Source organism: Crotalus tigris, unplaced genomic scaffold (assembly GCF_016545835.1).
Source record: "Crotalus tigris isolate CLP2741 ecotype Arizona unplaced genomic scaffold, ASM1654583v1 scf7180000024277.1505481, whole genome shotgun sequence".
NCBI classification, from domain to species: Eukaryota; Metazoa; Chordata; class Lepidosauria; order Squamata; family Viperidae; genus Crotalus; species Crotalus tigris.
Window position 1 is genome coordinate 805,998 of NW_024100449.1, and position 6,143 is coordinate 812,140.

General features: G+C 42.6%; 1 pseudogene; it reads left to right on the forward strand.

Moving 5' to 3' along the window:
- Positions 1-1,474: 1,474 nt before the first annotated feature.
- LOC120299093 lies at positions 1,475-4,048 on the forward strand (annotated as a pseudogene).
- The last annotated feature ends 2,095 nt before the right edge of the window (positions 4,049-6,143 follow it).

Consider the following 6,143-nt stretch of genomic DNA (forward strand, 5'->3'; position numbering starts at 1 on the left):
TATGCAGGTGGATATCTTTTCGGTAAGGCCTTCGATCCTTACCTAGTAGAAGGTAAGGACAAACGCAAGGCTCTTGTTAACACAACAAGGAAATGAGATAAGCGTTCGGGGGCCAGTCTATCACAGGGCAGTTACCATAGGCAGCCCTTTCAGCCAGCTTCATCCTGGGACTGAGCCCAGACATCTCGCACTTCCTTCCAGAGACAAGAGTGGCAGCAGGACTGTTCGGCATACAGGAATTGACTACAGGCCCAGACCAAGCGGCCCTTTCAAGATGCGGGGGGGGGGGGCGGTCCTTTAAACGAGGCAAGTGATCTCACAGACTCACCTCCCATAGGAGGCCGGCTGACCCTTTATTCCAACACCTGGGCAGCTACTACTACAGACTCATGGGTATTAGACACCGTCACTCAGGGTCTGAGGCTGGAGTTTTGGTCCAGCCCATCTGACAGGTTCCGCTCTTGCCCTATTCCCACGAGCAGGACTAAAGCAGCTCTCATGTCAGAGGCCATAGCTCATCTGTTACAAATACAAGCAATTGAACCGGTACCACAAGACCAAGAAAGACGAGGATTCTACTCAAGCCTTCGGGGGGCTGGAGGGCAATCTTAGACTTAAAAGGTCTAAACTTTTACCTGATGTATAGGAAGTTTAAGATGCAGTCACTGCAGTCAATCCTGGCCAGCATCAGACAAGGGGATTTCCTTACATCAATAGACCTGACTGAGGCATATTTGCATATTCCTATTCTTCCTGACCACCGCAAATTCCTCAGGTTTAGCTATGCCCAACGCCACTACCATTACAGAGCCTTACCATTTGGCCTCTCTTCCGCACCTAGAGTATTCACAAAGGTACTGGCAGTGCTGGCAGTCCACCTTAGACAATTTCCAATCAGGGTTCAATGCTACCTAGATGATATATTAATACAGTCATTCTCATTCCAGAGTGCTCAGTCAGACCTTGCCCTAGCCATCAAGACATTTCAGGAGCACGGGTTTTTTGTAAATTTCCAGAAAAGCCATACCATACCAACAACTCAGCTTCTCCATCTGGGCACCATTATAGACACAAACAATTGTACAGTCTACCTATCACAGGACCGATGGGACTCCATTCAGGCCCTTGTACGTCGGATCCGAAGGGACAAGGTAGTCACATTGGCTTTGTTATCACAGCTCCTGGGGAAGATGGTGTCCTGCGTGCAAATTGTGCCATGGGGACGTCTCCATGCCAGAGAATTACAGTGGCTTCTCCTTCCATTTCAGAGGCTTCACACCAACGCATCCCACCAGAAGGTCTGAGTTCCGCAGTCAGTGTTGAACTCCCTTCGTTGGTGGGACTACCCAGGGCTGTCACAGGGAACAGAATTCAAAGAACCACCCAGGATCACCCTCACCACGGACGCCAGCCTATTTGGGTGGGGGCACACCTCCAGTCACACTGGGCTCAAGGTCGGTGGTCCAAAAAGGATCTAAAAAATAATATAAACTGGCTGGAACTCAGAGCCATACATATGGCCCTAAAGAAATTCAGCAGCATAGTACAGGATCGGCATGTCCTGCTTACCGACAACATTGCAGCTAAGGCCCATGTCAACAGACAGGGGGGAACAAGGTCCAGGCCTCTCATGCAGGAGGCCCAGTTGCTGGGGTCTTGGGCAGAATTGAATCTTGCTTCCATCAGGGTGGAGCACATATCTGGAGTGACCAATCAACAGGTGGACTCACTGAGCAGAGCCACTGTGGACCATGCTGAATGGCAACTGGACCTGAAAGTGTTCAGAGAGATCGTGGACAGGTTTGGTTCCCCAACCTTAGACCTTTTTGCCTCCCCAACCAACTCCCAACTCCCGAGATTCCTTTCCAGGTTCCCGTCTCCATCAGCGGAAGGGACAGATGCGCTCTGCAATCCCGGGCCCAGGAAACTGCTCTATGCCTTCCCTTCCTTACCACTTCTTCCCGCCACGATCTGGAAGATTCTTCACGAACGGGCAGATGTCCTCCTGGTTGCACCACATTGGCCGAGACGTCCATGGTTCGCCGACCTGATGGAGCTCTCCATCTCCCCTCCGTGGAGAATCCCAGCAGGTCATATCTCCCTCATTCAGGGGGAACTACATCATCCGGACCCTCAGTGGCTCCAGTTAACCATTTGGCACTTGAGAGGCAGGCCTTAGGCCGAGACTCATATTCGTCAAGGGTCATAGCCATGATTCAACAATCCAGGCGACCCTCGATGAGTAGAATATATGATGCCACCTGGAGGAGCTTCTGTAATTGGTGTTCAGATCACAAAATTGACCTCTTGGCTATCTCTGTGCCAATTATATTGGAGTTCCTGATGGATGGGCTGGATAAGGGGCTTTCCACAAACACCATCCGTAGATAGGTAGCAGCACTTGCCATGGTAATTACTTGCGGCAATGACGTTCCCCTGACACATCACCCCATGGTGCGCTCCTTCCTAAAGGGAGCAAACAACGCCAGGCCACCGACTGTACACTGATACCCCTCGTGGGATCTTCACCAAGTTTTACAGGCACTCGTTTCTTCGCCATTTGAACCTACTGACACTTGTTTGTTTAAACAGTTATCGATGAAAGTGGCATTCCTTGTTGCTGTAACTTCGGCCAGAAGAATTTCTGAGCTGGCTGCTCTTTCAGTGAGAAAAGACCTGTGTATTTTCCATAATGACAGGGTAACCCTTAGACAAGACCCCTTCTTCGTGCCCAAGGTAAATTCCTTGTACCATAGATCACAAGAAATAAGTTTACCGGACTTCTGTCCTAACCCTTCCAATGACATAGAGATGCATTGGAATAAGCTGGACGTGCGCAGGGCCCTGCATTGTTACATACAGAGAACCTCATCCTTCCGCAAATCTGAGGCTCTGTTTGTGTCCTTTCATCCTTCGTCATTAGGACAAAAGGTTTCTTCATCCACAATAGGCAGATGGATTAGAGCTTGTATTTCTGTGGCATACCAGACTCAGTCACTGCAAGCTCCTAGACATATCATGGCCCATTCCACCTGGGGCACAGCTACTTCAGCTGCTTGGGCGACCCAGGCTTCCATAGAGGAGATTTATAGAGCAGCGACATGGTCCTCGCCCTCTTCCTTTGTCTATCACTATAAGATGGACAAATATGCCTCCTCTACTGCTTCATTTGGTCGCAGGGTATTAGAACACGCATTAACATCTGACGGGACCCAGGCCCAAACTGCTTCCCCCCTATAGGGACACAGGGCTTTGGTATGTCCCATCCATGGATTCTCCATCCAATCATGCTGGAGAAGGGGCGTTGTCTTACCTGAACGCCTTTTCTCAGTATGATGATGGAGAATCCACTCCCTCCCATTAAGATCAGTTGGCCCTGGTTCCAATATCAGGAAAGCAGACGCATTGGACTAAAGTCTGAGTATCGCCTTAGTCTAAACTGGTGTGCAAATGGCACAGCAGAGGCGGTACTATGCTTCAGACTTAGTCTGATTGGAGCAGGAAGATTAAAACAACCCATCCGTGGATTCTCCATCATCATGCTGAGAAAAGGCGTTCAGGTAAGACAACGCCCCTTTTTACTACATTCAAATCCAAACCTCTTGTTCAGGTTTCCAAGGAATAATTATGGCAAATTAGTCATGGTGCTGCTTTTAATCGGTTTCTGAAATACTACAGGGGAAAAAATGTATATTTGATTTGAAATTTTGTCTGTTAGTAGCTTGTATGTTGTTGGCAAACAGGTTGTGGGTCTGTTCTTTCCAGGTTCATTTCCCTTCTCCTTGTGAATTTGTTAGCCCTGTTTCATTTCATTCTGATCTTTCCAAAACCCAATTCATCTGATCTTCCAACCTTGTGTAGATTTATCAATGGTTAGTCCTTTCCCATTTTCAAGGCTTGTAGAATTGATGCCAATTTGCTCTAAATTGCAAAATCTGGTGGAACTGAATTATTTGATTACTATATTAGTTGCTCGTCTCTGCAATAGTCATTTCACTTTATTTCAATTGTTCTACAATCTCTGTAATTACTTTACTCTCCAGATTAGCTCAGTCACTTAGTTTTGATTTTCTTATTTTTCAAATTTCCTTCAAATTCTTCAAATTGCTATGTAAATTTTCTTTATCTTCAATTCCAATTGCATTTGCCATTTAGATTTTTCCTGTTTAATAACTTAATTCCTTCATATTTTAAGCCTCAATTTTTCAGTGGTTATATAGGCTGTAGCGTACATCTACTAGTTCATTTGTGCTAATGTTTCAGCTGGAAGATTCTTAACATCTTCATTAATATTCTTCACTATTTTCTTGTTAATTTGATTCAAACATGTTCTTTCAGCTCCTTTCATTCAGTTCTTAATTATTTCAATTAGTTCTTGATAACCAACAGTGCTTGAAGTTCTTTAGCAACTCTTCTGGTTTTTCATTAACATCAATAATCTATTCACATTCTACTGTTTATTCTCACTGTGAATTGATATTATTACTATTATTATTATTATTATTATTATTATTATTATTATTATTATTATTATTATTGATCATCGCACAGTCAGCCAGATGTTCAGACTGGATTTTGCATTTTTGTCCACCTATCGAGTCCTTACAAGGACCTGGGATAGGCAGATGTGGATGTTTGATGGTATTACAGATATCGTTACAGTATGGAAGCAGTTCCTAGTAAGGCCGCCTTTTACAATTGACTAATGGCGAATTTGTCAATGACTAAATTATTATTATTATTATTATTAGTAGTAGTAGTAGTAGTAGTAGTAGTAGCAGTAGTAGTAGTAGTATTCTGAATAAATCTGAATTTTGAGTTGCTCGCTGTACCGTTGCTTCCAATTTATTGCTAATAAAGAGCTTGTATTTTAAAATTATGTTTTTTTGGTCCAGAAATCTCTTCTTTTTATTACAGTACTATTCCTTGGGCAATTAAAAGTATCCCAAATAGATACATTTATAGAGCAAAATGGTCTACCATTCTTTTTTTTTTTTCTAGTTTGTTTTATGGAATAAGGCATTGCTGATTTTAAAGTTTCGACTGAGTCTTAAATCAACACAAAGTAGGTCATCTTTATAACTTAATGTTTAATGTGGCTACAATGAAACAAAATTAAAGTATAAGAGTACAGAAAAAATGAGTTTATATAAACTTGATAGGATTACTGTAGAAGGGAAATCCTACCTAATCAGTCTATTTGCAGTAATATTACCTATTCAAATGAGAGTACCATAAGAACATTGTCACTTTTTCATGTTAGGGAGAAGATATCAACTTCTAAACCTGAAATGCAAAATATTATGCAGTCTAAAACACCAAATTCCAAGACCATGGCAATTGGCATTGCTCATTTTGGTTTGAAGGGCCTAAACACCTCATTCTCTTTTCACTCCAAAATTTCACAAGATGTCAAGTGAGATTAACAGAATCTCATGAGATGTCAAAATTTGAAAAAAATATTTTATTTCAGAGAGGGGAAAATGAACCATGATCCCTGTCCAAAGAATTTCCATTTATTCATACCCCGATTCTAATAGTACCCAAAATCCCAATCTATATAGCCGGGTATTTCAAGGAAAGAAAAGAAAAAATGTATAAAAGGGAACCACTAACCGTGATTTCTTAGGATTGGAAATGGACCATGTCCAAAAAGTAAGGGCTATAATTCAGGATAATAATAATTTGTTTGTTTTGGTCTTCATTTCAGTTTTGAATCTCAACTCTCTAGGAATCACAAATGCCATTGTGCCTAGCTTCTTTGCCATTTCTTTCATACAGTGATTTCCTGTGGCATTCACTAATGTGCAGATTAGGAGATGGGATATACATATATGCTTTTATTCTTTTCTTTCTTTCAAGGTGTGTTTGACATTTTTGATCTCACAAACTGTTAAGACACCATTCATTTATCAGTTTCATTTGTTTAAAACTATGATCCGGTTTAGGAGAATAGCGAGTTCCGGCTTTTGAAGATTAGTAAAAAATGGTAGGCATTCTTCCTGTATCCAAGATATGATCGGGAGCAATGAATAGTCAGTCTGTCAAGGTCAAAATGACACAAAGTTCCAAGATAATAGTCAAACACCATCTACCTGTTACCTCTTCCTCATTTCATCAGATCTTCCATAAATACTGGGGCT